The sequence below is a fragment of the Vulpes lagopus genome, chromosome 19 (assembly GCF_018345385.1).
Source record: "Vulpes lagopus strain Blue_001 chromosome 19, ASM1834538v1, whole genome shotgun sequence".
Classification (NCBI taxonomy): domain Eukaryota; kingdom Metazoa; phylum Chordata; class Mammalia; order Carnivora; family Canidae; genus Vulpes; species Vulpes lagopus.
This window is the reverse complement of record NC_054842.1, coordinates 33,885,135-33,902,591: the sequence shown is the minus strand read 5'-3', so window position 1 is coordinate 33,902,591 and position 17,457 is coordinate 33,885,135. Positions and strand designations below refer to the sequence as shown.

The window sequence follows — 17,457 nt, the reverse complement described above, 5'->3', positions numbered from 1 at the left end:
GGGAGAAGGCTTTGGCTCCTCTACACCCTCCCGTTTCCGCAGAACGCGTCCAGGACGCGGGGAGGGAGCCGCGCGAAGTCAGGCGGAGCCGCAGGGAAGCGCCAGTCTCCAGACCCGGGGAGGGGCCTCGGTGAAGGCGCCGGGGGCGGGTCTCCCTCCCAGGTCTCGGAAATGCTCCGAAAATGGCGGGCAGCTACTCGGCTAGAGGGGCGCGCAGGCGCCACCGTGGCCGTCCTTCCGCCAGCCTCGGGCGGCCCAAGCCCCAGCCACACGCCCTCACCGAGAGGCATCCGCCGATGGCGATTGGCTGAGCGGGGCGCCCGCTCCGTGCGGGGGCGGAGCCTCCACGCAGCAGCCACGTTTCCCGCCCCGCTGGTGCGCGTGCGTGCAATCCCCACAGGAAAGCGTTTGCGCGCGTCCCCGCCGCGGCCCCCAGCTCGCGCCTCAGCTCCCTCCCCTTTCCGGGCAGGCCCGTCCCGTCAGCTAGGCAGTAAGCGTCGCGGCCAGCAGAGGGCGGTCCGGACCCAAGTCTGCAGCGGCGCCATTGGCGTGTGGAAAATGCCACCAGATGGCGGGTTAGGATTGCAGCTCCGTTGAAGGCGCGGCCCCCGCTCCCGAACCCCCGGCGACCACCCCGTAACAACCCCCCCACATCGGGAATAACACACCGGAGACTTTTGGGGGGAAACTGGGTCGACGGCCGGCGGCGCCCGGATGGGCAGCTGAGGTGAGTGCGGGCGGCGGCGACGGCGGCGGGGGGCGGGAAAGGGGGAATGCGGCGGCAGCGGCGCGGGGGCTGGAAGCGCGGATCCAAGATGGAGGCCGGGCGAGAGCGAGAGAGCGAGGGAGCGCGAGCGAGGAGCGGGCGGGCGGGCCGGGCGCGGGCCCCGCGCGGGGGAGGGAGGCCGCGCGGGCCTGTGCGGGGCGCGGCAGCCGCTGGCCGGCCGGGCGGCCGGGGGGGCGCCTGTGGGCGCGGCGGGCACCTCTGAGCCCTCGTTCCTCCCCACCCCTCCCGCGGGCCCGAAAATTGTGCCCCCGCCCGCTCGGGCACTACAGCGACGGGCGCGGAAGCCTTTGTGGCGCGCTCGGGCCCGCCGCCAAGCCCGCCCTCCGCCCTCCGTCCGCCCCCCCTCCCCGCCCGGACTCTCGGGACTCGCCCGCGCCCGGCGGGGCCGGGCCGAGGCGGGCTGGTGCGAAAGCCGCCCGCCGCCCGCCGCCCTGCGTTTCTGCGGTGTTTTAGCGGCGGCGTCGTCACATGACAACGAGCTCGCCTCAGCGGAGGGGCCTGGGGGTCGCTCAGCGTGGCGGCCGGCCGAGACGTCTTCTTGGCGGGGTGGGGCAGGGGGCTGGAGCCTGGGGGAGAAGGGGCGTCGAGGCCGGGCTTTCCCGCTATCTGCCCTCCCCGCCCCCGACGGAGGCCTCCCCGTGAAACGTGTTCAGGCCGGAGCACTGCCCCGCTAGTTTGCCAATTCCCCGGGAGAAGAGGCCAATAAAAGTTGTTTTCCCTCCTTTCTCGGGGTGGGGGCGGGGTGAAGAGCTGGGAAACCGGAGTGCCTGGAGTTGGTCCTGGGCCTCGATTGGAGGGTCCGAGCTGGGTGTTTCTTGTGTGCTGTAGGGACTTAAAAAATGTTCAGGTCTTTAGGATTGTCACGTCACCCTTTCTACCCACATTTGAAATGTTTTCGATTCTCTTCACATTGCGGAGAATCGTGCCCGGGGCGTATAAATCATGGGATGGTTTTGGAAGCTTAGACCCAAAACAATGCTGTTTGTAATGTGACGATAGCAAATTATTTGCTGTTAAGTTCATGTTAAGAGGATGAATATAGTTTATTTCTCGTGGTCGTGACTCGAAAGGACCCTATTTTTCATCTTCTTAGGAAAATAAAGTGTGAAAGTACTTGAATTGGCATAGGGAAAGTTCTGTTATTTGTGATTTATGTGGGGTTTGAGTAAGACTCTACCTTTTAGTTTTCCGTGTGTTTAAGAAAATGGCAAGTTTTGTTGGTAAATATACCTAGGGAAATATACACAACAATGGAAATAAAAACGATTTATTGTATGATACATTGTACTGTATTTTCATATTTATAGTGTTGATTTCAGATTTAAAATTGCAGAAGGGGGGAGAATATTGAAGGATCCGGAAGGATTGTCTACTTTTGGTTTTTGTGAACACTTGAAACACAAATTGCTTTCTAAATAAAGTTCTGGAAAACCTACAGGTGTTTTGCTGAATTTTTTATTTATATTTTTCAAAATGTGTTTTAAGTTTATTCAGGTGGTTTATCAGTGGACATTTTTACAACCAACTACTTTTGAGTGGAAATTTCTCAGTATCCACTTCGGTTTTGATGTTCTGACAAAGCTAGGAGATAGTGAAATAGATGTGAAATGTGGGAAGTTACGTTACTGGGATTCCATCCTTTGAAGACGGTAATACAATTACTGTTGATTTGAATGGCTCTTTTAAAGCCTTAAGGGGGGCTGTGGTGTAGGGGCAAAAACCCTGGACTGAAATTACTTTGAACATTCCCTAGATTTGTCATCTTTGGAATGTCACACTTTGAACCTCATTTTTTCTCATCACTAAAATGAAGGTGATAAATTATGTGGTAGTTATTTAACAAGATGTGTACGAAAAAGTACTTTTTAATAGTTAAAACTTTAAAAATTTTATGCAGTTTTAGCCTTTAACCCTTCCATTCTGTATGTCTATCTTCATAATCAGTGCTGTGAGGGGATCTAATGCACCTTGAAAAAGAAGATAAATCTTTTTGTAGCCTGGGACCAGGGGCTCAAGAGCACCTGGCTCTAGGGATCCTAAACAGACTAGGTCCAGCCACTTGCTACTGACAAAAATCCAAAGGCAGAGGCAAAAGGTGGTGAAACAGGAAAGGAGAAGCTTATTTCAGTAAGGCCAATGCTGGGAGAACTCTCTCCCCCAAAATGCTCAAAATACTTCTAGGTTTGTGTAAGGAAAATGTGGATCAGAGATGGGTGGGGTACGTGCAAGTGGGCAGTGAAGGTCAGGTCATTGTCTTAGGGTCAGTCACATGGGGTCTTCCTGGCTCAGGGCAGTCCTTATTGCTTGTGGGTGTAGTTTTCGGTTCCCATCAAGGGATGCTCTGCCAGTAAGTAGGGTGTTTTGCCTGAGTTAAGAGATGAGCCAGAAAGAGGAGCTTATTCCATAAGAAAGTACAGACTGAGGTCAAAATGGAGGTACCTGAAGTTGTGTTTTCTTTTCCCATTTTTTCCTTTGCTGGTTAGTCCTAGAGTGAGGGAGTGTATTCATTTTCTTTTAATGTATAGCAAAGTACAACAAATTTAGGAGCTTAAACAACATCCAGTAATTGAAGGTTTCTGCAGGTGAGAGATCTGGATACTTTGTAGCTAGACTCTGTACAGCATCTCACCTATCTCATCAGGGTGTCAGCTATAGCTATAGTTTTTATCTGAGGTTCAGGGTGTTCTTCCAAACTCAGTACTTGTTGGCATAGTTAATTTCCTTGTGGAAATTGGACTTAAAACCCTTATGGTTTTAAGTCCCTCTTGCTAGCTTTTTGCTAGCTTACAGTCTACATAGGCAGTTCATATATGACTGTTGCTTTTATTCAGACAAGCAGGACCCAGTCCCCTTGACTTCCTTTGTGACCTATAGATTCTCCTTTAAGACCCCTTTTTAAAGCTCATCCAGTTTGGTCAGACACACCCAGGATAATTTCCTTTTGGGACACTCCACTGATTAGGGACCTTAAATACATATACAAAATGTATTTGCCATACAACAACCACTGGAGTGATGATATCTTATTATATTGACAGGTCTCCCCACAGTCAAAGGGAGGAGAATTTATAGGGTGTGGGTCATTGAGGGTTCTTAGATTTTTGCTTACCATTGGGAAAGAAGTATTTTTATGTTTGCCTCCTTAGAATCTGAACATAGGAGAGCACAGAGGGAGACCAGTAACACACTTGACAAGTTTACTCATATTTTTTTGTCTTTAAACCTTTTCCTTTCCCACATTTCCTGGTACCTCACTTTAAGTGCCTCTCTCTATAAAAATGTTATATTGCGTTTAGAGGGAATTAAAAGTAAAAACTAAAAATAAAAAACTTTAATAAGGAAGGCAATAGGAGATTATGTAATTATCATTATTCCTTAATATCTATTGTTTTACCTATTTTAAAGATGAGATTGAGTCTCGTAAGAGATTTTAATGCTTAAGATCACACTCCTATTAAGTGACAGATTCAAACTCATTACACCAGGCAATTGCTGTGGTGTGATTAGTCTGTAGTTTGTGAGGAAGAAATTCTTAGGAAAAAGAATAGTTCTTTGGAAGGGTCAGAGGAGGGATATTATTGGTGGAACAAAAAAGGTAGCAGAAGTTGGGTCATGGTGTGTGGGATGGTTTGAGTCTGAAAAAAGATTTTCAAGAGGAGGCAATTAGTTTTAGTTAAGGATATCAAACTTTAAAGAATATAACCAAGGCGTTAAAATTGTGAGGAGTACACAATTTCTTAATAGAAAGGAGGTATATAGTAGGGGCTTGGTCAGTCATTGTTAGCTGAATAAACATAAGTCTTTAGAATTAAAATGTCTCCAGCTACTTTGAGACTCTTTAGGGAAAAGTAGGAAGCAGAGACCTAAAAGAATGCTCCTGCAAAGCTCTAGAATGAGATGAATTTTAAGATAGGAATTAGGATAATGTCTCTGGAAAAGGAGGGAGGGGTCAGTTTTCAATAGTTAAGAGGATAGGCTCCTACTTCCTATCTTAGTGCTGAGAGAAACCTTGTTTTATTGACAAATGTGATTCTTTTGAAGTGAGCTTTAAGTACGTCATAGACCAGTTGGTTTTATAGATCCTTTCTCCATGTAATCCATCCCTTACTGCTTCCCTCAGGTTTTTTTCCTCCCCTCCCTTTAAAAAATTTTATTCATGAGAGACAGAGAGGCAGAGAGAGAAGCGTGCTCCCTGTCCAGAGCCCAATGTGGAACTCGATCCCAGGACCCCTGGATCATGACTTGAGCCCAAGGCAGACACTCAACTACTGAGCCACCCAGGCATCCCACCTCCCCCTCTTCTAATTCTGTTTTTCCAGTTTGTGCTTGAAGGACACCTCAGGTCCTACTTTCTTTATAAAATGCAATCCTTTGTGTTAATGGGCCTGAATGGTGCACTAGTCACTTGCCCAAATGTCTCTATAGAGTTTTGCCATAATGAAACAGCTATAATAATGGCTTTTAAGTTGCTAGAGCTCACAGTTAAAAACATTTTACGCTGTGATCCGGTATAAACACATATAAAATGGAAATAAAAGTTAAATGTTATTTCATTTAACTTTTATGTAGTGCTCTCTATTTTCTAATTTTTTTTTTCTAATTTTGTTTTTTAAATTAAGAATGTCAGTTGCAGCTCACCTAAGTGTACCATGACTGAGTAAAAAAAAAAAAAAAGCAGAGTTAAGTCTTGGTAATCAGAATAGTACAAAGTAAAACTCTAAGAAGAAACTTTCATGTTATCAAATTGGTGAACATTAAGCATTCTGATAATATCAAGTGTTGGTGAGAGTGTAGAGAAAGTATACTCCCTCGTGGCAGGAGTATAAATTGACATGGTCATTTTGCAGAAAAATTTGTTTTATCTACTTAGTTGAAGATAACATGTGAATAAAAATGTTCGTAATAGCCTTGCTTGCAGTGGCCAAAATTTAGAAACAAGATGTTTATCAGTGATAGAATGGATAAATAAATGGTGATTTTCAAAAGTTAAAATAGCCTTGATTCCTAGGTTAATTTCACCTAGTCACAGAGTATTTTCCTTTTTTTATTTAATGTTAGGGATTTGGGGATATTCATGAGGGATATTGCTTTGTAGTTTTCTTTGGTTGCAATGTTGTTGTCAGGTTTCAGTATAATGATAATGATGGCCTCATAAAATATGTTGGGAGGCGCTCCTTTATTTACTGAAAGAATTTTAGCTTTGATACTAATTTTTAATTGAATGTCTATTAGATTTCACCAGTGATACCATCTAGACTTGGAATTTTCTTTGTGGGAAGGTTTTTGGTAACATTCACATTCAATTTTATTAGTAGACACATGGCTATATTTTGTTTCATCTTGTCCGTTTTGGTAAGTTGTATTTTTAAAGACATTTATTTACCTCATTTCATTTATTGATATAAATGATTTACAAGATTCCCTTGATATCCTATTTATTTATTTGTTTGTTTATTTAAAAGGTTTTATTTATTCATGAGAAACAGAGAGAGAGAGAGAGAGAGAAGGGAGAGAGAGGCAGAGATACAATGGCAGAGGGAGAAGCAGGCTCTGGGCTGGGAGCCCGATGCAGGACTCGATCCCAGGTCTCCAGGATCATGCCCTAAGCCAAAGGCAGATGCTCAACCGCTGAGCCACCCAGGCGTCCCACCTTAATATCCTTTTAATGTCTGTGGGATCTGTAGTGCTATCTCCTCTTTAATTTCTGGTGGTGTTAGTATGTCCCTTCGTTTTTTCTTGACCAGTATCATTTTTGGGTTACCAATATTATCTTTTCAAGTAATAGTATTGCCAGTTTTCTCGATTTGTTTTCTCTATCATTTGTTCTTTTCCTTATAATTTTCTTTCCTTCCACATACTTTTTTTTTTTTCTAGCTTCTTTAAAGTGGAATCTTAGGTCATAAATTTTAGATACTTCTTGTTTTCTAATTTAAGCATTAAAAACTATCACTCTTGGCACGCCTGGGTGGCTCAGGGGTTGAGTGTCTCCCTTCGGCTCAGGGTGGGATCCTGGAGTCCCAGGATCAAGTCCTGTATCCAGCTTCCTGCATGGAGCCTGCTTCTCTTTCTGCCTATGTCTCTGCCTCTCTCTGTCTCTGTGTCTCTCATGAATAAATAAATAAAATCTTAAAAAAAAAACACTGTCACTCTCCTTATAAGCACTGTTGTATTCTACAAATTTTGATATGTTGTTTTTTTGTTATTCAACTTCAAATTATTTCTCATTTGCTTTGTAATTTCTTTGACATCTGTACTACTTAAAAGTGTGTTTAATTTTCAATATTTGGGATGATTTTAGATATCATTATTGATTTCTAACTTCCTTTTGAGGTCAGAGAATATATCCAAATATATACCAAAAATAAATATGATTTTAATCCCTTTAAATTTATTGAAACTTGTTTTATCACTGCATTTTATGGACTGTTTTATGGACTTTTCACAGTTGAAAAGGATGTATTGTGCAGTTGTTGGGTGTAGTATTCTGTAAATAACAATTAGATTAAGGTGTTTTGGTAGCATTTTCAAATCATTTGTACATTTGCTTTTTTTTTTTTTTTTTTAAGGGGGATGTAGTTACATCAGTTGCTGAAAGGTTAAAATATCCAACTGTGATTTCAGTCATAGTTGCCTTTTTCATGCAACTGTCTGTTTCTCTTTTAATTCTGTCAATTTTTGCCTCATTTTTGAGCTCTATTATTAAGCATATGAAATATGTAATACGATTTGATCTTTTTGTCATTATGATATATTTTTCTTTATCTCTGGTAATAACTTTGTTTTCGGGTCTATTTATGTGATATTAATATAACCACTTCAACTTTCTTGAGCTTACTGTTTCTATAGTATATTTTTTAAAACTGATTTACTTAAAAACTCTTTGTGTTTCATGTGTACCTCTTAAAGGCAGCATATAGTTGTTTTGCTTTTTCCTGATAATATGGAAGTGGAATCTTTCCTTCATTTATAATAAACCTTGATTATGTGCTAATGCCTGTCATGAGTGGTTAAAAGGCCTGAGATTTTACAGTACTCAGAGGCTAAAAAGTTAACCTGCTACAGTTTAGTGGATGCTGGTAGGTGTCATGAGGCTCCTGTTGTGCAGGGAGCCTGCTTTAGGGCTTGATCCTAGGACCCTGGGATCTTGACCTGAGCCAAAACAGACGCTTAACCAGTTGAGCCACCCAGGAAACCCATTTTTTAATTCTTTAAACTGTTAACTAGATTTTATGTGTTGTGCTGCCAAATTGAGATACCTCACAAAGAGAAAACAGAAAGCAAATAAACACTAAGTTGTAGGATCGCTTCAGCCAACGTTTATCACTCTGTGTATTTTCTTTTGTTGCAGATGTATTTATTGCTGCATTTATTTTTGTCGTAAGATCTGGTGAGTGGTGGTGGTCACATGGCACAATATCTTGTGTCGTGTTGTAGACTAATTGTCCCAAGGCTGTACAGCTAATAAATGACAGAGCCAGGATTTAAATCCAGACTAATTTTCAGAACCTGGACTCTAAATTTTGTAAAAGGCTATTTTTTTCTTCTTGGCCTCATTTCTGCATGTTGGAATCTTTTGCATTTCCAAGATTATTTTATGGAGACTTACTCTTCTTTCCTGTTCCATCATATAATGGTTCTGTGGTTTTGGGTAGAATATTTAATTTCTGCAGGCCTCAGTTGTCTCATCTCTGTGATGGGAATCCAGTTAAGATTTTTTTCAATAAGTATTTTTGAGTGCCTACTCCATGACGAATATTGAGTATATAAAGATCGTAAATACATAGGCTTTACCCTTAAGCTCCTGTTCTTTTGGGAGACATTGAAACCCAAAACTCCAAAGCAACAAGACAAACTAATGGGAATAATACATGAAATACTGTGGAGGGGGTTAAAGATACTTTGGAAGGGTAATGTGCAAAATTAAGGCCTTCTCCCTGTCAGTTCATCCCAAATTACAGACACACTATGTGTTGAAAGTGATAAAAATCAGAAGAGTTTTTCAGCAGAGTCCCCTTATTTTTTTTAATCAAAGTAGTATTAATAGTTAAATATTATCTGTACTGTTTTTAGGCTCTAGCAAAATTTCTCTTCATAGTTGTTGAATTGATTTAAGGGTCTAGGTGGAGGTTTGAGACACCATTGCCTATCTTTTCAATCTTAGGCAGACAAAATGTGCTGTATACATAGCCGAGCATGAACATGACCTGGTTGTGTCTTTTGAGGAAATGATTCCTTCTTTATTTTAAAGCTCTGTTGACCATGACTGAATCAGGTTATTATTTTTCCTGTCTCATTTACAGCACTGAGAGAGAGAGAGAGAGAGAGATAGGCTTCTTATGTTTTCTAGTAGAGATAGTAAAAAGTAGCAAATGTATAGAAATTTTTATGACCTAACACAGGATATAAAAGCTAAAAATATCTTAAATTGTGTTCTGCTTTATTGTTAGAGCTTAAATTATATTTTGGGAAGAAAATCCCTTACTGTGGATCTTGCATTGTTAGAGATAGTGAAAAAGTTAATATGTTTACTTGTGAAGGAAGCACTGTCACATGCTAAATGGCTAAGAAAGCCATTGTCCAAGAGAGTTCTTGGCACTGGAGTCACACTGCCTGTGTTAAATTCTAATGCAGCCCCTTCCTAGGTGAGTTCTTGAACTTCTCTTCCTCTCAGTTTTCTCATCTCCAAAATGGGAATAAAAGCATACTTCTGTCTTGGGTGCTATAGAAATTAAAAAGTTAGGTTTTAACTATTAGATTGTAGTACATGGTACGTAAATTCTAAGGACATTAATCTTATATTTAAGAGGTGAATAAAAGTATAATACAGTTAAATGATGAAATTACTTTCCGGAAGCAAGGCATTTTAATTAATTGGTTCTTATCAGCGCGTAGAACTAGCAGTAGATTAAAACTTTAGTAGTGAGAGTGGTCAGAGGATGAGATAATCTGGTTAATTGAGATGAGGGTTATAGTTAGAGTTTTCTGCTTATTGTTAAACATATTTCGAAAAGTGGGCTCTTTTTTTCTTAAGAATGTTGCTGCATCTTGGAAAGGTGCTTTCTCGGTAACTGAGAAATCTTGATGTCTGTATCAGGATATTTATTTATTTATTTATTTTAAAATATTTTATTTATTTATTCATGACAGAAAGAGAGAGAGAGAATCAGGGAGCCTGATGTGGGACTCCATCCTGGGTCTCCAGGATCACACCTGGGCTGAAGGCGGCGCTAAACCTCTGGGCCACCGGGGCTGCCCAGGGTAATTATCTATAAATATTAATTTTGCACATATAATTTTGCAGACAGAGACTAGGAATGCATTTTACCAAGAGCAGAACATACGTTTAAAGCTACCTCTCTTAAAAAAAAAAAAAAAAAAAAAAAAAAAAAAAAAATAAAGCTACCTCTCTTAAGTTTCTAGACAAAATAAGATGATAGATGACTACTTTTTCATCTCATAAAAGTGGAATACAGAGTACAAAACTCTGGTTAATCTATGTTTTTCAGTTACGGATAATTAGTATTTTATTTTTTATTTCTATTTTTGAAGTAGGCTCCACGCCTAGCATGACACTGAGCACTTATGACCCTGAGATCAAGAACTGAGCTGAATTGAGTCAGACGCTTAACTGAGTAACCCAGGCACCCTTATTTAGTATTTTATTTTATAAATGTAAGGGAGGCATGATGTAGGAGAGAGAAGACTAGTGAATGGTTAGAGACCTCCATCCCAGGACTCCAGGAAGAGTCCTGAGTTTTAATTACAGCTTTACCACTCATTAGCCATGTGTCTTTTTAAAATTTATTTATTCATGACAGAGAGAGAGAGAGGCAGAGACACAGGCAGAGGGAGAGGGAGAGAAGCAGGCTCCATGCAGGGAGCCCGACATGGTACTCGATCCTGGGTCTCCAGGATCACACCCTGGGCTGAAGGCGGTGCCAAACTGCTGGGCCACCGGGGCTGCCCTAGCCATGTGTCTTTGAATCATTACTTCTCTGGACCTCAGTTTCTTCATTGTAAAATTAGTGTCTTGGACCTAGTTTCCAGAATTCCTGTAAATTTCTTAGTGCCTGCTAAAATAATCAGGAAATCACCTCTGAATCAGATAATGCAGAGGTTTTGATTTCAAAGTCTTTAATTTTGAAAAACCCAGGTGTATCTTTAGCAGGCTCCTTTTGCCTTCTGATCTCCCATTGGTTGTTAGAAAAATTTGTGTTTTCTCCCGATAAGTTAATGTTAATACTTAAGATAGTTTTTGGTGTATGTTTGCTTCTTTATTTGTTGAGAAAGAAATACGGATTAGCAAGTGTTTCCATATAATTTTATTCATTGTGAGTCATTTATACATTTATTGAAATCTATGGTGAGCCATACACTGTGGGTCTAAAGTTATTAAAACACAGTTTTTGTTCTATATACAGAGAAAGCAACTCAGGACTCCAAACTTAGGTGATGTCTTCTCTGAAAGTCCTTTCCTAAAAGCTTTATTGTTCCTTCTCTCCTCTCCCTCCTTCCTCATATCCAGGGTTGGTCTGAGTGCTCTTCCCTTGTGTTTTAGTAGTAATGCTGTCCCAGGGCTATCATGGAATTGGTGGTTGTGGAATTGGTGCTCTACATAAAGGTACCTGGCCAAGGGGGTAGGTTGTGGCTGAAATCCAGGTTTTATTCTGCTTGATAGACTTCGGGTTTGCTCTTTTCACCTTTTCTAATTCACCTGTCCAAAGGAGGCCTTTTTCCCTGATTCTTACAAAAGAGTCTATGTATGCTGCCATTAGTGTACCATTAAGAACAGTCTATAGTTTTGATGTTTTTTCCTAGCCAAGTTAAATAGTAGGTAATAAGTGCCTTGAAGTGGTTTAAGTGGACAAATGCTTCCTAAAGGTGAATAGTAATTCACCTTCACAAAAAGTGAAAGCCAAGCAAGAATGGGATGGTGGAGATAGGAACACCATCTTAGGTGAATATAGAGGAATTGGGTTGTGATCTAGTGTTGCCCATTGGTCAAAGTGTGGTCCATGCACCAGCAGTGTCAGTTTGTTAAGAAATGCATGTTCTTGGACTTCTCCCCAGTCTAACCGAATTAAATTTTGCAGAGTCCAACAATTTTTAACAGGTTATTCTGGTGTTTCTGTTGCAGGCTGAAGTTTAAGAGGTACTACTATATAGCCCACTTGTTGAGGAAGCATTAGTTAGGGCATTGATTACCTATGGAGGAGTGATTAAAATGTAGAGCTGTAAGTAGCATTCCTAGTGTGCTAACTAAAGAGTTTGAACTTTGTCCTTAGGCCAGTGGCTGCACATTAGAATCACCTGGGAGCTTTAAAAGTATATCAATGGCTAGGATCTACCCCAGATCAGCTGACACCAAATCTCTTGAGTTTCTGGTGCATCCTAAGGGTTACGAACTATGTAATTGTCAGACTTTGGTTACTGGTTGTAATAGTATATACGTTTATTGAGAAGGTGTCAAATACTACAAGTAGCATAAAGTAATTAAATAGCACAGCAGTCTCATGTTGGTATTATTCCCATTTCACAGATGAGGTAGAGAGGTTAAGTACCATTTCTCAATATTACTTAGCTAGGAAGTGGTAAGTTTGAGTCCAGAGTTTTGTGACTCTAATCTCTTAAAGCAAATCTTTTTTTATTTTTTATTTTTTTAAAGATTTACTTATTTCAGAAAGAGGGGAGAATGAGCAGGAGGGGCAGAGAGAGAGAAAGAATCCCAAGTAGACTGCACTGAGTATGGAGCCAGTTGTGGGGCTTGATCCCATGACTCTGACCCTGAGATCATGATCTGAGCAGAGACCCAGAGTTGGAGGCCCAACTAACTGTGCTACTATGCATGCCCAGAGCAAATCTTATTTTTGAAACCAGGGTTTATGAACTTAGATTGGAAAATATCACATCTTTATCTTCACTAACCTATAAGTGAGATTTGGCATTTTGTATGTGGGCAGCAAATCACAGTTGTACTAGCAATACCTGTGATTTTTTTACCAATAGAAATCAGAAATATTTTCATATTAAATTATAGATGTCACAGATGTCCCAAAATACCATTTATCGTAATATGTACTTTAAAATCAGGCTAATTGTTAGACGCAACTTTAGATGTTTTGTTTACTGTGTTAGAGAAACATATGTTACTATATTACAAGTTTGCTTTTTAAATTTGTTAATAGTTAACTAATACAATTAATAGTTTCTAAGCATGTTACCATTTGCTGAGAGAATTTAGTGGATAGCTTGATATATAGGGTGAATAGGGAATGGAAAAATCCATTTGTTTGGTTATTTCAGAAAGATATCCTTAGAGATATTCTTTTCTTCTCCACTCTTTGACTTGTTAAAAGGACTGAAACTCAAGGGGATCCCTGGGTGGTGCAGGGTGGTGCAGCGGTTTGGCGCCTGCCTTTGGCCCAGGGTGCGATCCTGGAGACGTGGGATCGAGTCCCGCGTCGGGCTCCCGGTGCATGGAGCCTGCTTCTCCCTCTCCCTCTGCCTGTGTCTCTGCCTCTCTCTCTATGTGTGACTTTCATAAATAAATAAATAAAATTAAAAAAAAATAAAATTGAAAAAAAAAAAGACTGAAACTCAAGTTCTTCATTACACATCAAAGTTAATAAATTAAAAAATGCTTTGGGCCTAGAGTGTTTTTTTTTCCTAAGCACTTCTTAAAAAAAAATATAGAAGAAAATGATATGCATTATCTCACCAGGCATTCTAACTATCCTGTGGTCTGATACAGTGTTCATGGAACTTTCTGCAACGATGTGTATGTTTTGTGTATTGCTGTCTAGTATGATAGTTATTAACAAAGTGATGTAAAGAAGCAAAGTAGTATAGTAGTAGCTAACAGCAATATAATAATATAAATAATAATAGCTAGCAGGTTTTTTTTTTATTTATCAGATACTATTCTAAGCATTTTAATATGTAGCTTTTACGGTAATCCTGTGAAGTGGGTACTATTGTTAAGTCTCAGATTGTAGATGAGGAAACAGGCACAGAGAAGTTAAGTGATTTTTCAAAGATCACATAGCTGGTAATTAGCAGAAATAAGATTTATACCTGGCAGCTTGGCTTCATGTCCCCTTTGTGATTCACTCCTTTATCTCTTTCCTCAAACCCCCAGATGTGTATACGGAATATTGTCAGAGACAGAGGGAATGTAAGATAAGTCATTTTGTTCTAATTATTAACTAAACATTGTATAGTACTTTATAGTCTTTGCCCTTTGTTATTATTTGAGTCTAATTATGAATTCAGTTTACTGTTTTATTTTCCGTAAGTAGATTTGTGTTAGATACAGTAGGTATTTTTAGTAATGAACATTGATATTATTAAACGGCAATTTGGATTCCCCCCCACCTAGGTTAATTTTTAAAGCCAGGTTCAAAAATGATTATTAATATGTTTTTTTTGCTTACTGACACTAATTGCAATGTACTTCCGAGGTCATTTTATGATGAATTGGTTTTGGTTAATGGATATTTGGCTTCCCTTAGTCAACATGTATGAATAACTTAACATATGTTACACCCAGTATGTTATGTTTATGGAGATCCAGGAGGGGGAAGGTATCTTTTAGGGACAGAGTTCTATTCTTAGCCATGTTCAGAGCAAGGTGATGGTAGAGTGAGATTAAAAGGGACAAGAGAAATGGCTTTTTTTGTGACACCTGACTGGATCAGTCAGTAGACCATGTGACCCTTGATTTCAGGGTTGTGAGTTCAAGCCCGACATTTGGCATGGAGCCTACTTAAAACAACAAAACAAAGTAGCATTTTTCATTTATCTGCTATAGGCATTGTGCTTGGTGCTTTATAAACATAGCCATCATTTATTGAATGCAGGCTATTTATCACACCTTTCCAGGCTTCAGGTTCATTATATCTGATATTTAATCTGTACACACCCTTCAGAGAATATGACGTTGGTAAAGATATTTTACATATGAAGGCTTTGTTAGGCTCTTCTCCCTTCCATTCTCCTCCCCTCCACTTCAAGGGGGGAAATGATGGTAAATACAGATGGGGAATGAGATGGGAGTGGTGCTGACGTTATCATTGATGCCAACTCGTCTGGTTCATAAGGTTTTCCACTTAAGAGTTTATTCATTTCGTTTTGGCTAGATACTGGAAATACAACAGACAAGGTATTTGTCCTCACGTGAGAGACCGTCAATAATCAGGTAAACATAATAATCATATACTGATTAATGCTGTATTGATACATATACTAATAAATGGTATAAAGGGAATATATGTTACAATGATGGGTAATAATGGGATACATACATTTATACAGTCAGGAAAGGCATTTTCAAGGATATGAAATTTAAGCTGAGACATATGCAGAATCTGGGCAAGAATGATCCAGGCAGAAGGAAGAGCATAAGCAAAATCTTTGCAGCAGAAATGGCTGTGGTGTTTTAGGAAGTGAGAGGAGATCATAGTGACTAGAAGGAACATAACACAGATAGGGTGTTAGTGGCATCACATGAGGCTAGAGAGGTAGGCCAGAGTCCAGATTACGTAGGGTGTATTTAGGTAAGGGTTTTAATGAGATTTTATAAGTAAGGTGAGAAACCATTGGAGAGTTTTCAGCAGAGGAACATTTAAAAAAACCTCCCCTTAGTTCAGTGGTTCTCAACAGATATTTTGTTTCCCAGAGGATGTTTGGCAATGTCTGCAGACAGTTCTGGTTGTCACAACAGGGGTTGATGGTATATCCTACTGGCATTAGTGGGTAGAGGCCAGGGATGCTGCTCAACCTTTTTCAGTGCACAGGATAGCCCCTTATACCAAGGAATTATTACCCCATAATGTTAACAGTGCCAAGGTTGAGAACTTATGCCCCACTCCTGTGTGAATATTACTGGATTGCAGTGGGGGCGGAATGGAGGAGGGGATGGTTAGATTATATTGGTGTCCAGGTGACAGGTAATAGTGCTTTGGACTATGGTTGTAATAGGGGTTATAGAGATGTGTTCTGATTCCATACATGTTGTGGAGGTAAAGTAGGCATTGAGGGAAAGGGATGAGTCAAAAATGATTTCCAAGTTTCTGACTTTAATAATTGAGTGAATGGTGGTGCTCTTCTAAGATAGGGAAGACTGGAGGGAAGACCAAGAATGAAGGGTTCTGATTTTTAAAATCTTACTTCACAGAACCAGTAATAGAAGACACAATACTATTTTACATACAGTGAGAAGGAAACATATGCCATAATGCCTGTACAGCCTATAATTGGTCACGCCAGCCACACATTGCTTTGACATTTTTTTATTGTCAGAGATTTGACAGTTTCTTCTGCCTTCATTGCACTGCTTGGCGTGTGATAGCTTGTCCTTTGGTATATATTATGCAACAAAATATAATCAAGTTCATCTACTTGTGGCTGTTCTCATATCCCATAATTCACTTCATTGTTGGTTTGCAAGAAAATTTAGGATTATTACTAACAATAATGAATATTTGATTTGATAATCTCCGTTTTTGTACCTTTGTGCATAGTAGCTAACTGTTCATTTCAATGCCAAATTGTAGAATATTTTAAAAGACATTTTAAAGGTATTTGAAGTCAACATGCATGAAACTAACTGCATATAAGTCGGTTGACACGGTGAATATCTATGACTGAATTCATGGTTAAACAGTGACAGCTATGTTTCCTTACTGTTTGTCCAGCACAATTATAAATTCTATTGATTGTGAGATTATCTTTACTTCAGAAATGTTAAAATGGCTCAGTGGTTAAGCATCTGCTTTAGGCTTAGGGCGTGATCCTGGAGTCCCGGGATTGAGTCCCACATCAGGCTTCTTGCATGGAGCCTGCTTCTCCCTTTGCCTATGTCTATGCCTCTCTCTCTCTCTCTCTCTGTCTCTCAAGAATAAATAAATAAAATCTTAAAAAAAAAGTTAAAATAAGGCAAAAAAAGGTACAGTAGAATGTAGAATATAAAATGTAGAATGAATGAAATACACTAGATGGTGTGAAACTTCTTATACCAGTCCATTTTACATATGGTATGGGTAGAAATGGCTGAATAGCATTACTGATGATAGTAGTGTTAATAGTGTGAATGGTTTTTGTGTTTTAAAAGCTTACTTTTTAAGGAAATCACTGGGAGGTGAAAATTTGCATTTGAAATGAACTGTTCAGTGTTAGAATTTGTTGAATGGGTAAAGAGGGCAATAAGTAAAGTTCTTAGGCAATATTGTATAAGCTAAGTGATGAAATTAAAGCAATGGAATTGTGTACATGTATGTTTTGAGGATGTATGCCAGTACTAGCAGCACAATTAGTACACAATAAAGTTGTAGGCAGCAAATGCGTCTTAATTTTGGCCAGAGAACCTAACTGCCATTTTTTTCACACTATGTTGTACATTCTAGTTTAATTTACATAGCTTTGAAAAACCAGTTTGCTAGTAGTTTTGCTGCGTTATGTTAAAGGGATAACCATCACCTAAAACAAACATACTAAAGTTTTATTAACCAAAGCAAAGTATAAATGGTACATACATGCACGTGTGGGTATAATTTCTTTGATGTATAAAATCCAAATTTCTTACCACTACTACACTTCATCAGAAACATAGCTGTGGCATTTCAGTCCAAGCCATAGCCAGACATCGCAGAAACATCAGGTATTCCTGTCAG

At 40.0% G+C, this 17,457-nt stretch overlaps 1 protein-coding gene across 1 annotated transcript in view; it reads left to right on the top strand.

The window, feature by feature from the left end:
• Nucleotides 1-406: 406 nt before the first annotated feature.
• Nucleotides 407-17,457, top strand: part of STAG1 (stromal antigen 1) — a 401,833-nt gene continuing 384,782 nt past the window's right edge. The window contains exon 1 of the mRNA XM_041733757.1: nt 407-727. The gene's annotated coding sequence lies outside the window, so the exon portion shown is untranslated. The remainder of the gene's footprint in view (nt 728-17,457) is intronic.